The following is a 14,984-nucleotide window of genomic DNA, read 5'->3' on the forward strand; positions in this document are numbered from 1 at the left end:
GGGACGGGCCGGCGATGATGGGGCGGGGCGCGGCGACGGGGCGGCCGGGGCGCGGCAACGGGGACGACGGGGGCGGGGACGGCCGGGGCGGCGACATCGACGGGGGCGGCGATGAGGGGCGGGGACGGCCGGGGTCGGCGACGAGGGACAGGGGCGGCAATGTCGACGGGGACGACGTCGATCAGGGCAGGGCGGCGCGACGGAGGGAAGAAACAGAGAGGGAAAGCGAATTTTTTCAACTATTGTATATATAGGATGGACCTTTAGTACTGGTTGGTGCCACCAACCGGTACTAAAGGTCTGTTTTGGCCAGGCCAAGTGGCGGGAAGCGCCCCCCTCTTTAGTACAGGTTGCAGCCACCACCCGGTACTAAAGGGGGTGCGCTGGCGCAGTGCGGTGCGGCAAGTTTAGTCCCACCTCGCTAGTCGAAGGGCTACCGACTGGTTTATAAGCCCCAGTGCGGTAGCGCTCTCAAGATCCTCTCCTAAGTAGGCCTACTGGGCCTATCTGTTCAGTGCTGCCCTGTGGGCCTACTGGGCCTTTGCGGGCCTCCATCCTAGCCCAACAGAAGGTTGTGTTTCTAGTCGTATGCAGGCCGCTTTGACCCAGTAGGCGGGCTTCTTTATTTTTTTTGCTTTTTTTATTTTATTTTTATTTTTTTTGAGTTGTTTTTTGCTGTATTTAGAGTTTTTTTCTGAATATTTTTGCTTTAGGTACAAAAATTACAAACTTTCTGTTAGTGCCGGTAGTTTTCAAATTTGAATAGTTTAAATTTTGAATTATTCGAAGTTTGTGTGAATCACTAGTTTGTGAATAACACATAACTACCCTAACTATTACAGAGATTCCCTCCTAGGTGTGAAACAAAGAAGGAAGTGAACATAGTGAAGCCGATCATATCCCGGATCTTTGGGTGTGAAACTTTTTCTTCGTGTGTGTCCTTTGCACCGTAGCCATGGAAAATCTTCATCATTTAACTGGATGCTCGGGTCAATATTCACTATGAATGGAGTAATTTCATCAAACTTTTCATAATCTTCTGACATGTCTGTCTTGTCATCCACTCCCACGATGTTTCTTTTCCCTGAAAGAACTATGTGGCGCTTTGGCTTGTCATATGATCCATTCGCTTCCTTATCTTTTCTTTTTCTCGGCCTGGTAGACATTTCTTTCACATAAAAAACCTGCGCCACATCATTGGCTAGGACGAATGTTTCTTCTGCATACGCAAGATTGTTGAGATCCATTGTTGTCATTCCGTACTGCGGGTCTTCCATTACCCCGCCTCGTGTCATATTGACCCATTTACACCGAAATAAAGTGACCTTCAAACCACCTGCATAGTTAAGTTCCCATATGTCCTCTATGTAACCATAATATGTTTCCTTTCCCATGTTGGTTGTTGCATCAAAGCAGACACCACTGTTTTGGTTGGTGCTCTTCTTATCTTGGGCGATCGTGTAAAATGTATTCCCATTTATCTGGTACCCTTTGAAAGTCATTATATTCGAAGATGGTAACTAGGACAGCGAGTATAGGTCATCTTCAATATCGCCATCATGCATGGCACGTTTCTGCAACCAACCGGCGAGAGTCCTCGTTTGTTCACGTGTAATCCAGTCGTCAGACTTCTCCGGGTGTTTGGAGTGTAGAAAATTCTTGTGTTCCTCCATATACGGAGCCACCAAGGCGGAATTCTGCAGAACTGTGTAGTGTGCTTTAGTGAGAGAATGCCCGTCCATATATATTATTTGATCCCCTCCTAGCGTGCCTTTTCCATCCAGTCTGCCCTTATGCCGCGATTCAGGAACACCAATCGGCTTAAGGTCAGGAATAAAGTCAATTCAAAACTCAATGACCTCCTCATTTTCATGGCCCTTCGCGATGCTTCCTTCTGGCCTAGCACGGTTATGAACATATTTCTTTAAGACTCCCATGAACCTCTCAAAGGGGAACATATTGTGTAGAAATACAGGACCCAAAATGTTAATCTCTTTGCAAAGGTGAACTAGGACGTGCGTCATGATGTTGAAGAAGGATGGTGGGAACACCAACTCAAAGCTGACAAGACATTGCACCAAATCATTCTGTAACCTTGGTATGATTTCTGGATCGATTACCTTCTGAGAGATGGCATTGAGGAATGCAAATAGCTTCACAATGGCTAATCGAACGTTTTCCGGTAGAAGCCCCTTCAATGCAACCGAAACCAATTGCGTCATAATCACGTGGCAGTCATGAGACTTTAGGTTCTGGAGCTTTTTCTCTGCCATATTTATTATTCCCTTTATATTCAATGAGAAGCCAGACGGTACCTTCATGCCGAGCAGGCATTCAAAGAAGATTTCCTTCTCTTATTTGGTAAGAGCATAGCTGGCGTGACCCTGATGTATGCCGTCTTTTCCGTGCATACGTTGCTGGTCCTCCTGTGCCTCTGGTGTATCTTTTGTGTTCCCATACACGCCCAAGAAGCCAAGCAGGGTCACGCAAAGATTCTTCGTCACGTGCATCACGTCGATTTCGGAGTGGACCTCTAGGTCTTTCCAATAGGGCAGGTCCCAAAATATAGATTTCTTCTTCCACATGGGCGCGCGTCCATCAGCGTCCTTCGGAACAGGTTGTCCGCCAGGACCCTTTCCAAAGATTACCTTCAAATCCTTGACCATATCATGTACATCAGCACCAGTACGGTGGTGAGGTTTCGTCCGATGATCCGCCTCACCTTTGAAATGCTTGCCTTTCTTTCTTACGGGATGCCTGCTCGGAAGAAATCGACGATATCCCAGGTACACATTCTTCCTACAACTCTCCAAATATATACTGTCTGTATCATCCAAACAGTGCGTGCATCCGCGGTATCCCTTGTTTGTCTGTCCTGAAAGGAACTGAGAGCAGGCCAATCATTGATGGTCACGAACAACAACGCCTTTAGGTCAAATTCTTCCTGTCCGTGCTCATCCCACGCACGTACACCTGTTCCATTCCACAGTTGTAATAGTTCTTCAACTAATGGCCTTAGGTACAGATCAATGTCGTTGTCGGGTTGCTTAGGGCCTTGGATGAGCACTGGCATCATAATGAACTTCCGCTTCATGCACAACCAAGGAGGAAGGTTATACAAACATAGAGTCACAAGCCACGTGCTATGGTTGCTGCTGTGCTCCCCAAAAGGATTAATGCCATCTGCGCTTAGACCAAACCATACGTTCCTTGGGTCACCTGCAAACTCCTCCCTGTACTTTCTCTTGATTTTTCTCCACTGTGAACCGTCAGCGGGTACTCTCAACTTTCCGTCTTTCTTACGGTCTTCTCTGTGCCACCGCACCGCCTTTGCATGCTCTTTGTTTTGGAACAAACGTTTCAACCATGGTATTATAGGAGCATACCACATCACCTTGGCAGGAATCTTCTTCCTGGGGCGCTCGCCCTCGACATCACCAGGGTCATCGCGACTGATCTTATAACGCAATGCACCACATACCTGGCAAGCATTCAAATCCTCGTACGCACCGCAATAGAGGATGCAGTCATTAGGGCATGCATGTATCTTCTGCACCTCTAACCCTAGAGGGCAGACAGCCTTCTTTGCTTCATACATATTGTCGGGCAATTCGTTGTCCTTTGGAAGCATATTCTTTATCATTACCAGCAACTTTCCAAATCCCTTGTTAGATACACCATTCTCTGCCTTCCATTGCAGCAATTCCAGTGTGGTGCCTAACTTTTTTTTGTCAGCTTCGCAATTCGGGTACAACAATTTCTTGTGATCCTCTAACATGCGCTGCAACTTCTTCCTATCCAAATCACTTGCGCAGTTTCTCTTTGCATCGGCAATGGCCCAACCTAGATCATCAGCGGGCTCATCTGATGCCTCTTCTTTAGCTTGTTCCCGCATTGCCGGCTCAGCTTCTTCCTCCATTGTTGTATCATCGTATTCAGGGAACCCATGGCCAGGATAGATGTCGTCGTCCTCTTCTTCATCATTCTCTTCCATCATAACCCCTCTTTCTCCGTGCTTGGTCCAAACATTATAGTGGGGCATGAAACCGGACTCAAATAGGTGGACGTGAATGGTTCTTGACATAGAGTAATTGTGACCATTCTTACAGCCAGCACATGGACAAGGCATAAAACCATCCGCCCGCTTGTTTGCCTCAGCGGCAAGCAGAAAAGTATGCACACCATTATGAACCAGGGAGAGCATCAGTCATCATACATCCATTGCCGGCTCATATCTTCATTATACACAACACCGAATAGACCAAATTAATACAAGTTCATACATAAAGTTCATACATAAAGTTAAATATACAACACTTAATTAAATGCAACATACAAATAACTCTCTAGCTAAAGAATTTAAATGCAACAACTAATGCGATCAAGATCGCAACTAAGGTAACAATTGATCCAACAGCATAATAATACCAAGCCACACTATCAATGGCATATTTTCTAATCTTTCTAATCTTCAACCTCATTTTCTCCATCTTGATCTTGTGATCATCGATGACATCGGCAACATGCAACTCCAATTCCATCTTCTCCCCCTCAATTCTTTTCAATTTTTCTTTCAAATACTCGTTTTCTCTTTCAACTAAATTTAACCTCTCAACGTTAGGGTCGGTTGGAATTTCCGGTTCACATACCTCCTAGATAAAAATATCTATGTCAACTTGATGGGCATAATTTGTCATAAACACGAAATGCAACAACTAGTTTTAAAAGAGAATATAACACATCCGAATCATAACAAGGACGAGGGCCGACGGGGACGGATATCAAAACCATGGCACTATGTATAACAAACAACGTATGGGTAAGACAATTATACGACTAACTATATATCCAAATCACACAAACATCAATTTGGTAATGTAAAACATTCATGAACAAGAGCCTCACCACAAGGTGGTGCCGGCGACAGGACGGTGCGGGCGATCGACGGTGGTTACGATGGAGATTTAGAAGGCACTAAGTAAACCACACCTACATATGCAAACTAAGTGTTATTTTTGACCTCAAATTGCATATAAATCAAATACTAGCAAATATAATTCCTCCCAAATTAGTCACTATACAAAGCATTGCAAGAGCTAATCTAGCAATGAGAGTTGAAAGGACAAAGTTGCTAACCTTTGTGATCATTTGAATGGATGGGGGCCTTCAAATCTTGGCAAATTTTGGGCAAAATTTGTGAGGAGCTCGAGGAAGAGAGGGGAAGAACAGAGGAAGTGAGGGGAAAGGGGAAGAACAGAGTGGCTCGGGTGGATGAAGGGTTTATGTACGTCGACCTTTAGTACCGGTCGTGGCATGAACCGGTACTAAAGGTGCTGGAGGGGCCCCAGTCTAACAACATCCTGCCACCACTCTCTTTAGTACCAGTTCGTGGCATGAACCGGTGATAAAGGTTCACCATGAACCGGTACTAATGAGAGCGGCCGGCTAGCCGTTGGAACTGGCACTAATGGACACATTAGTGTTGGCTCAAAATCAAACCGGCACTAATGTGTCTCAAATTTGCCCCTTTTTCTACTAGTGCAAAGAATTGAAACACATGAAACTAGTCCCAAAGTGATAGATATTCAAGAGGGATATAATAAAAACTTTAATGAAGATCATTGAAAACTTGATTCTTTGTAATAGTTTTGAGATATGATGATAGTGATATGTGAGTCATGTTAGTGAGTAATTATGCTTTAATAAGAATATTAGTGTTAAGGTTTGTGATTCCCTATGCAAGCACGAAAGTCAATAGTTATGAAATGAAATTACATCCTACTTTTGGTGCATTATTCAGTGTTAGTTATGCTTAACGCCTGCTTATGAGATTTTTTGTTTCTTGGCTGGATGCTTCTCAATCGTTTGCTAGCTACCAATTGTACTAAGTAGAAATACTACTTGTGCATCCAAAATCCTTAAACCCGGTTTTGCCACATGAGTCCACCATACCTACCTATATGCGGTATTTCCATCTTGTTCTAAGCAAATTTGTATGTGCCAACTCTAATTTTCAAATAAGCTTCTCTTTTGTTTGCCTGTACCGCTCATGAAGCGCCAGGGGGTGGCTAATATTTTCCATGATAGATGTGTTATTCTTAAGATGAGTGTTTATTCACTTGTCATTGCACAAGAGTACGGCGGTAATAGGCATGCCCAGTCCCGAAATGAAAAATGAATTTACTTTATGTTGTCAAATAATAAAATCCTTGGAAAGTGTTGGTATGGACGGTGCCCGTGGATACGGTTAGCCGTGGAGTGTGAAAGAATGGTGGAAAAAGGAATAAACTTTATTTTCTGTTTGGGAAACGCCTATGATATATCTAGCACGAAAAGGGTTGGGAATTACTCAGTCATTTTTGTTGACGGGAAAACATGCCTCTCAAAAAGAATTATCTCTTAATTTTTGCTTTGAGCTCTGGCATCTCTACAAAACCCTACTTCCCTCTGCGAAGGGCCTGTCTATTTACTTTATTCAATTTTTATTTTTATTTGAGTCTCCATCTTCTCTTATTAAGCACCAACTAAGGGGCACTATGATCGTACTTGAGCATTGGATGTAGCTAATATGCGAGTGTGTTTCATGAATGGATCAATGACTGAGCATGATGGGCTAGGGATAACTTTCTTTAGTGTTGATATTTTGAAAGATATCGTTGCTTGTTGATATGCTTGAGTATTGAAATCTTCATGTCAAAACCAGATTATTGCTTTGAACCATATAAAAGTACATGTGTCCATGCTAAAAAGAAAAGAACATGTGATGAACATGTTAGGCAGCATTCCACATAAAATATTCTGTTATTATCAATTACCTACTCGAGGATGAGTAGGAATTAAGCTTGGGGATGCTGATATGTCTCCAACGTATCTATAATTTTTTATTGTTCCATGCTATTATATTATCATTCTTGGATGTTTTACAAACATTTTATAGCAACTTTATATCATTTTTTGGGACTAACCTACTGACATAGTGCCCAGTGCAAGTTGCTTGTTTTTTACTTCACAGAATATCAGTGCCAAACGGAGTCCAAATGCAGCAAAACTTTTTAGAGAATTTTTTGGACCAGAAGACATCCAGTGTGTCAAAGAAGTACCAAAGGGGAGGCCCGATGGGAGCACAACTCACCAGGGCATGCCAGGAGGCCCAGGCGCGCCCAGGGGGGTTGTGCCCTCCTCGGAGCCCCCCCCACCTTACACCGCCTCTTCACCCTATAAATAACCAAATATTCCAGAAACCCTAGGGGAGTCGACGAAACACAATTCCAGAACCATGAGATACAATCTAGATACCATCACTGAGGGGTTCATCATCCTCATTTGTGCCTCTCCAATGACGCGTGAGTAGTTCATCATATACCTACAGTTCCATAGGAAGTAGCTAGATGGCTTCTTCTCTCTTTTTGATTCTCAATACAATGGTCTCCTGGAGATTGTCGGAGTAATGGGCCACGGGTAGCCTCACCCGAGTCCCTAAGCCTTTCAAGACTTTGGGCTGGCTTCGCCCCACAAGGCTCCAGAATGAAACGCCCATGCACTAGCAGACGGCACCAAGACAGGTCGACTCCTAGCAGACGGCCTCCATAGAGGCCGGCTTCTAGCAGGTGGCCACCTAGCGCCCTCCGAGTCTGCGCCCCTCATCAAGAGGACAACATTGGGTGAGGCTACAGTATAGCCCCTCACCCTCGAATCCTAGGTTTGGCATGGCTAAAGTGCCCCGTACATGTGGAGATCTCCGCATGACGCGGCACTGTTGCCACTTTCCCCTTGACGTCCTTCCTGACAGGCGGAGTCCTGTTCCTATGATGGCCTATCAGTACGGCCTGCAGGCAGCGGGCCCTACCAGGCAGTGAGAGCCCGGAAGACGGCGGAGGCCAGACCAGCCGGACCTGAGGGAGGCCGGCTTCCAGCAAGCGGCCAGTTCCTCCCTTGAGGCCCGCGCACCATTGACCAGATGAGACGTGGAGTGGCTACAGTGATCTCCCACCAGGCGGCGGGAATGTAGCCACGCTCCACAGACCAAGCCTGCGTCATTAGCATCACGGCTACAGTGATCAACCACCAACCAAACCCGCTAGTGGCGGGGGCAGCCTGTCGGCTCCGTACTAGACTAGTCGGTTGGGCCCACCAGGCGGCGGGCCCCAGCTACCGGCGGAGAAGCTGGCTACCAGAGACACTGACAGCCGGGTCTAGCACCCGGCCAGATTACCATTGTACCTCTGGGGGATAGGCCTATATAAACCCACCAGGGCACCAATGCAAAGGGTTCCCAACCTGTTAGAACTAGGCTCCACCCTAGAGGAAGAAGAGAGCTAGCCCTGCCTCCTTCTACCTCTAGCATACAGCTCGAGGAGCACCATTGTATTCACTGGTGCCTTAGTGATCATGCGAAGACCCCGCAGAGCAGGACTAGGGGTGTTATCTCCTAGGTGATCCCCGAACCTGGGTAAAGTGCGCCGACGTTTGTGTCTGCGCCTCATCCTGCTTGCAGGCACCGGTGACGTTCTACTCGCTCCCACCATGATATGCCATCCTTTGGCATATGTCGCACCCAACCCCCAACATTTGGCACCCACCGTGGGGCGAGGTGCACCGTCGTCCGGAGACCTGCTCTGGACAGGAACCTTGTTCCTTCCTGGCAAGTGCAGCCAACCCAGCACGCCCAACAGTGTCAGCCTCAATGCGCTGCATGGCACGGAGATCACGTGCACGGCGAGCTGCCTTGCCGACCTTGTTGGCGAGATCCGCCTCTCTGACTAGCCCGCATCCGACGCGGGCACCGACTGCCCCGAGAGCCGCCTCGTCAGCCTCCTCGACCAGCTCCATGACCAGTGAGCCTGCTGTGGACCTGGAGTCTGCTGGCTCCACCGACCCGATGATCGTCGACTCCGACACGGCATCGCTTGACGCGTTCCCCACCAACGTGGTGATCTATGACGAGCCACCTCCTCGCGAGCACAGCGGCGGGAGCACCGTCACGGAGGTGCTTGTCATCCACAGTGGCGAGCACTCAGACGGAGGCGCTCGAGACCCACTCGATGCGGTGCTGCAAGACTTGTCAGCGCCCATCCCAGAAGACGCAGACGCTGGGACGCTGGAGGCACGCCGTGTCCAGCTCATCGAAAGCACCAACCGACTGGCCAACATGCGACGCCTCTCGGAAGCCTACCGGCACGAGATGGACCGAGCCATCGGCGGCACGCCGGCTCCTGAGGGGCCTAGCTGCATCGGCTCGATCCGGCAGCATGGCGCGACCATCACCAGCATGTTCGGGACGGATCGTCCAATCTACGCCACGCTTGCGGAAAACATCTGAGCTGCCCACGTGGTGACAGATGAGCTGGACAAGTATGTGGGCGACGAGCGTCACCACATGACGGAGCGCGTCCAGCAGCTCCTTGATGCGGCCGCCGAGCAGCATGAAGTCGGCAGCCGCGCCGAAGCGCCCGTCTGGCGAAACAATGAACCGCCTCCTCGCCAGGATCATGGCGCGACATCCCGGACGCCGACTGGTGGCACCCGCGGTAGAAGAGGCAATGAGCCAGCTGTTAGCGCAGTCGGACTCACCTCTCCATCGAGTGTGGCTCACACGGCCGTCCCTGATTTGTGGAGCGACAAGGGGACCCGCTTCCCCCTCCGCTTCGTGGGGAAAGGCATCCCACTCCGCCACCTGTCATGCACCCGACACTCGGCGACCGCCTTGGGCGCCGAGAAGGAGTCGGAGAGAACGACGCCCGCCATTGGATCGATCGCCTCAACCGATCCCTAGCGCTGGAAGAAGATGACGCGTTGGGCACGCCCTGTTTTGGCCCACGAATCCGAGATGAGCCTTTCCCTCGACGGTTCACGCTCCCAAGAGATACGCCCAAATACACCGGCTCCGTGAATCCGGAGGACTAGCTGGTCGACTACTCCGCGGCCATCAGCATAGTGAACGGCAACAAGCGCCTTGCCGTGAAGTATGTCCCGCTCATGCTCCAGGGCACAGCTCGGACGTGGCTAAATAACCTGAAGCACCACAGCATCAACAGCTCGGTTGATTTCACCGAAGCCTTCATCCGCAACTTCACCAGCACGTACAAGCGGCCTCCCAAGCCCCGTCAGCTTTTCTTGTGCGTCCAAGGGCCCAGCGAATCAATTCGCGACTATCTCACGCGCTAGGCCGAGCTGCGCAACTCCTGCGAGGGCCTGCACGAGGTGCAGGCCATCGAATACTTCACTGTTGGGTGCCGAGAGGGCATGATACGTCTCCAACGTATCTATAATTTTTTATTGTTCCATGCTATTATATTACCCCTTTTGGATGTTTATGGGCTTTATTTTACACATTTATATCTTTTTTGGGACTAACCTACTAAATGGAGGCCCAGACGTATTGCTGTTTTTTTGCCTATTTCAGTATTTCGAAGAAAAGGAATATCAAACGGAGTTCAAACGGAATGAAACATTCGGGAGCGTGATTTTTGGAACGAATGTGATCCAGAGGACTTGGAGTGCAAGTCAAGAAGCAGCCAAGGCTCCCACGAGATAGGAGGGCGCCCCCCTGTAGGGCGCGCCCCCTGTCTCGTGGGCCCCTTGGGCGTCCACCGACGTACTTCTTCTTCCTATATAAGCCTACGTACCCCGAAAACATCCAGGGGCAGGACGAAACACAATTTCCACCACTGTAACCTTTTGTATCCGCGAAATCTCATCTTGGAGCCTTCGCCGGCACTCTGCCGGAGGGGGAATCGACCACTGAGGGCTTCTACATCAACATCCTTGCCTCTCCGATGAGTTGTGAGTAGTTTACCACAGACCAGGGTCCATAGTTATTAGCTAGATGGCTTCTTCTCTCTTTTTGTATCTCAATACAATGTTCTCCCCCTCTCTTGTGGAGATCTATTCCATGTAATCTCTTTTTGCGGTGTGTTTGTCGAGATCCGATGAATTGTGGGTTTATGATCAAGTTTATCTATGAATAATATTTAAATCTTCTCTGAATTCTTTTATGTATGATTGAGTTATCTTTGCAAGTCTCTTTGAATTATCAGTTTGGTTTGGCCTACTAGATTGATCTTTTTTGCCATGGGAGAAGTGCTTAGCTTTGGGCTCAATCTTGCGGTGTTCTTACCCAGTGACAGAAAGGGTTGCAAGGCAAGTATTGTATTGTTGCCATCGAGGATAACAAGGTGGGGTTTATATCATATTGCTTGAGTTCATCTATCTACATCATGTCATCTTGCTTAATGCGTTACTCTGTTCTTATGAACTTAATACTCTAGATGCATGCTGGATAGTGTTCGATGTGTGGAGTAATAGTAGTAGATGCAGGCAGGAGTCGGTCTACTTGTTATGGACATGATGCCTATATACATGATCATGCCTAGATAACGTCATAATTATTCACTTTTCTATCAATTGCTCGACAGTAATTTGTTCACCCACCGTAATACTTATGCTCCCGAGAGAAGCCTCTAGTGAAACCTATGGCCCCTGGGTCTATCTCTTATCATATTTGCTTCCAATCTACTTTTATTTGCATCTTTATTTTCTGCATCTATATTACAAAAAACCAAAAATATATTTATATTATCATACTATCTCTATCAGATCACACTTTCGCAAGTGGCCATGAAGGGATTGACAACCCCTTTGTCGCGGTTGTTGCGAGTTCTTTATTTGTTTGTGTAGGTTCATGGGACTTGTTGAGGAGCCTCCTACTGGATTGATACCTTGGTTCTCAAAAACTGAGGGAAATACTTACGCTACTATTGTTGCATCACCCTCTCCTCTTCGAGGAAAACCAACGCAAGCTCAAGACGTAGCAGGGCACCCTCCTCAAGCACCGGCTTCTCTGCGACAAGTCGGCATCTCTCGATGTACTGCTGATCATCGCTGAAAAATACGCCATGGCCGACTCCTCCATGAAGGCGAAGATCCAAGTCGACGCAACCGGCAAGGTAGCCCCGCAGGCTCCTCGGACTCCGGTTGGTGACACCAGTCGGTGACAGCAACAAGCGACAACAAGCGCGAGGCCACGAAGCCGGCTTCCACCAGCCGGCAGCTGGCGACAGTTGAGGACCAGTAGCCGGAAGGGCAGCCTCCGCCGAAGCGTTAGAAGGGCGGCCAGCCCAAATGGTTGCTCGCCTTCTCGTACGAGCAGACTCTCGATGCACCCTGCAAGTTCCATGATGGTGCGAAGCCGTCCAACCACACCACTCGGAAGTGCCATTGGCTCACCAGAATCGCCAAGGGAGATGGACTCCTGCCTCCTCCGCCTGCCGGCCTGCCGCCTCCTCCGCCTCAGCAGCCGGCGGTTCGGCCAGTCGGCGCCATACAAGATGAGTATCCAGAGGAGCATGGAGCCTATGTTGTGTTCACCCGTGTGGCCGGCGACAGACACAACAGACGACAACAACAACAAGAAGTACATGCAGTGGCGTCAGATACTCCAGAGTTCATGCATTGGTCTGAGAAGCCCATCAGTTGGAGCAGGGCTGACCACCCGGAGGTGATGCCCTCCCCTGGTTCTTATGCACTGGTCTTAGACGCCACCTTCGCAACAAAGAGGCGGGCAACTTGTTTTTCCAGAGTCCTGATAGATGGCGGCAACAGCATCAATATCCTATACCGTGACACAATGGAGAAATTGGGAATCAAGAAGAAGCAGCTTCAATCCAGTCGGACTGTATTCCATGGCATAGTCCTTGGCCTTTCCTGCTCACCAATCGGCAAGACCCAGACTGATTTTCTTTTTGGAGACAAAAATCACTTCCGCCGAGAGCCAGTCTGGTTTGAGGTGGTGGACCTTGAGAGCCCATACCATGTGCTATTTGGCCGGCCTGCTCTAGCCAAGTTCATGGCGGTCCCCCACTATGCCTACCTCAATATGAAGATGCCAACTACCAAGGGAATCCTGACCATAGTCGGAGACTACAAGAAGTCGTCCGCCTGCGTTGTAGACACCAGCCGGCTGGCCGAGCCCCTCGTGATCGCAGCTGAAAAGCGGCTCCTTGACCGGGTTGTGGCAATGGCAGGCAAGCAGCCGGAAATGTCACCCACCCCCAAGGAGTCAGAAGTGGAGGGCTTGTTCAAGCCGGCAAAAGAAACAAAGAAGATACCCTTGGATCTGGAGCACCCGGAGAGGCACGCTGTCATAGGCGCAAACCTTGACAATAAATAGGAAAGCGAGCTCGTCGATTTCCTCCATGAGAATCGGGACATCTTTGCATGGTATCCCAAGGACATGCCGGGTGTTCCGACGGATTTCGCCGAGCACAAGTTACATGTCCGACCTGACGCCAAGCCGGTTAGGCAGCCCTTGCGCCGCCTGTCAGAAGAAAAAGAGAAGAGTTGTTGGAGAAGAGATAGCCCGGCTTCTAGCAGCCGGCTTTATCATGGAAGTATTTTTCCCAGAATGGTTGGCCAATCCAGTTCTTGTGCTGAAGAATAATAAGCAGTGGCGCATGTGTATTGATTATACCAGCCTCAACAAAGCTTGCCCCAAAGATCCCTTTGCTTTGCCAAGAATCGACCAAGTGATAGACTCCACAGCCGGATGCGAGCTGCTGAGTTTTCTGGATGCATACTCAGGGTACCATCAAACCAAGCTGAACCCGGCCGAGAGGCTGAAGACCGCCTTCATCACGCCATTCAGAGCCTTTTGCTACCTGACCATGACGTTCAGCTTACAAAATGATGGCGCCACGTTTCAGCGTTGCATGCAGAAGTGTGTCCTCATGCAACTCAGCAGAAACGCCCACGTTTACGTAGATGATGTGGTGGTGAAGACGGAGAAGGGTGGCACGCTGCTGGAAGACCTCAAGGAGACATTTGAGAACCTGGGCCGATTTTAGATCAAGCTCAACCCGGAGAAATGCATCTTCGAAGTACCAACCGGCCAGCTTCTTGGCTTCCTGGTCTCAGAGCGTGGCATAGAGTGCAACCCTGTGAAGATCAAGGCCATTGAGAAGGTGGAGGTGCCCACCCGACTGTTGGACGTGCAGAAGATCACCGGCTGCCTGGCATCAATCAGCCGTTTCATCAACGGCTGGGCGAGAAGGCTCTTCCCCTGTACCAGCTCATGAAGAAGACCACTTTTTTCGAGTGGAACGGCAAGGCGGACGAAGCTTTTCTCCAGGTCAAGAAGATGTTGACCACCACGCCTATCCTGGCAGCTCTGACTGATAAAGAGCCCATGCTCCTCTACATCGCCGCCACCAGTCGGGTGGTCAGTACAGTCATGGTGGTGGAACGCAAGGAGGGTAGAGCATTGGCGGTCCAGATGCCAGTGTATTACTTGAGTGAAGTGATGTCCGCCTCCAAGCAAAACTACTCCCACTATCAGAATATGTGTTATGGCATGCACTTTGTCGCCAAGAAGCTGAAACCCTACTTCCAAGAGCACCAAATTACTGTTGTCTGCACTGCTCCGCTTGCTGAGATCATTGGAAGCCGAGATGCTTCAGGTCGAGTGGCCAAATGGGCCATAGATCTGGCCCCCTACAACATCTACTACCAGCCTCGCACCGCCATCAAGTCACAAGCGCTGGCCGACTTCCTCATCGACTAGGCCGAGACCCAGTATCTGCCACCAGCGCTAGACTCCACCCATTGGCGAATGCATTTTGATGGTTCAAAGATGCGCACCGGTCTAGGAGCCGGCATTATCCTCACCTCTTCTAAGGGCGACAAGCTCAGATATGTGCTATAAATCCATTTTGCCGCCTCCAACAACGTAGCTGAATATGAGGCACTCATACGCGGGCTCCGGCTTGCCAAGGAACTCGGCATTCGCTGGATCCTTTGCTATGGTGACTCCGACTTGGTGGTCCAGCAGTCGTCAGGCGACTGGGATGCCAAGGATGCAAATATGGCAAGCTACCGCTTCCTCGTGCAGCAACTCAGTGGATACTTTGAAGGGTGCAAGTTCCTCCATGTGCCAAGAAATGACAACGAGCAAGCAGATGCCCTGGCTTGGATCGGCTCCACCCGGCAAG

Source organism: Triticum dicoccoides, chromosome 6B (genome assembly GCF_002162155.2).
Source record: "Triticum dicoccoides isolate Atlit2015 ecotype Zavitan chromosome 6B, WEW_v2.0, whole genome shotgun sequence".
Taxonomy (NCBI): Eukaryota; Viridiplantae; Streptophyta; class Magnoliopsida; order Poales; family Poaceae; genus Triticum; species Triticum dicoccoides.